The 1,272-nt window shown below is 57.5% G+C and overlaps 1 protein-coding gene across 3 annotated transcripts in view; it reads left to right on the forward strand.

Annotated features, from left to right (window-relative positions):
- The first annotated feature begins 10 nt into the window (after nucleotides 1–10).
- Nucleotides 11–1,272, forward strand: part of TMEM50B (transmembrane protein 50B) — a 37,797-nt gene continuing 36,535 nt past the window's right edge. For all 3 annotated transcript variants that reach the window (XM_023533883.1, XM_011365676.2, XM_023533886.1), the window contains exon 1: nucleotides 11–148. The gene's annotated coding sequence lies outside the window, so the exon portion shown is untranslated. The remainder of the gene's footprint in view (nucleotides 149–1,272) is intronic.

Below are 1,272 nucleotides of genomic sequence, written 5' to 3' on the forward strand. Positions count from 1 at the left end.
CCGCCCCGCCGGCGCCCCCGCCTGGCGCTCGCCCTCCACTCCCGGCTCCTGGGCTGAGGTGGAGCGCAGTACGCCGGCCCAGCTGCGCTGCAGCCTTGTCGCCCTCTGTGCGCGCCCCTGGGGTCGGCGTGGGCGTCAGGGAAGCGGGGTGAGTACGGTCGGCCAGTGCCTTGGGTGCGCGAGGGGAGGCGCCCCCGGCCCGCCCGGCCTGGCCTGCGAAGTGCGGCGGCGCCCGGCGGAGCCGGCCAGCGGAACGCCCAGACTGCAGGCGGGATGGGGGCCTCCGCCTCCCCCTCCGGCCCAGCCCGTGTCCCCTCCGGCCGACTGTGGCCGTGACGCGCCCAGACCCGCACTCGGCCGGGGCCGGTCGCACCCTCGCTCTAGCTAGCCATCGAATTGCTTCACCGGAAGGTCTGGAAAGGTTTCCATCTCCAGCCTGTCAGCTTCCCAGGGCGACGGGCAGGGGGTAGAGACCGTGTAAGGCCGGCACGGGGCGTCCGGGGGCGACTCAGGCACTTCGTCGTCCCTCCCGGTTGCCCTGAACCATCTCTGGGAACGGTGTCAGCGTTTTGTGGACTTTTCTGACTCTTTCCGTACGGGAGTCAGGTACAGAGAAGGGAAGAGAAAATGAAAGAGGATCAACATTCTTTTGCGAATGAATCATAAAGTATTGAGTGTCCTTTTCGATAAGCAGCAGAGAATTGCCACTGTAGCAGTGGTAATTGTGCTGGGGAAGACAGTTTTGGCTTTTTAACTAGTAAGTTGGCTTCCGAGTTAATTACTGGGAGGTGCTTAATCTGAAAGGTAAAATATATGACCTTTTTTAAAGCCTGAGCAGTTATGAAGATGGGCTGTGCTCGCTCCCCGCGCCCAGTGCCGCGCGCGCGCGCGTGAGTTGGGGGCGGGGGCGCAGTGGATTCAAGGCTCCCGTCGGAATGAATGTGTGAACAGCGTTATGCTTCTCAAAGACATGAATTTCTCTTTTCGGAGTGTCCACCTCTTCTTCTCAGACTCTTCACCTACCGATACTAAATTCCTTTTCTTAACAGTCCCCGAGGCTCTTACTCCCAGACTCGACACACTTCTATCATCTTCAGTCACTTCTTATTTGTCTTCTCTTTTTCCAAACCTGTATAGGTTTCAGACGTTGAACACACATTAAACATTTCTACTGGTGATAGTACTGCAAGACTCTTCTTAAAAATGAAAATCAAAAGTTATCTCGAATATTGATGTCGCAGGAAAAGCAGGTTTAATGAGAGCAGGGGGGAC

This window comes from Pteropus vampyrus, unplaced genomic scaffold, assembly GCF_000151845.1.
Source record: "Pteropus vampyrus isolate Shadow unplaced genomic scaffold, Pvam_2.0 Scaffold114, whole genome shotgun sequence".
Lineage (NCBI taxonomy): Eukaryota > Metazoa > Chordata > Mammalia > Chiroptera > Pteropodidae > Pteropus > Pteropus vampyrus.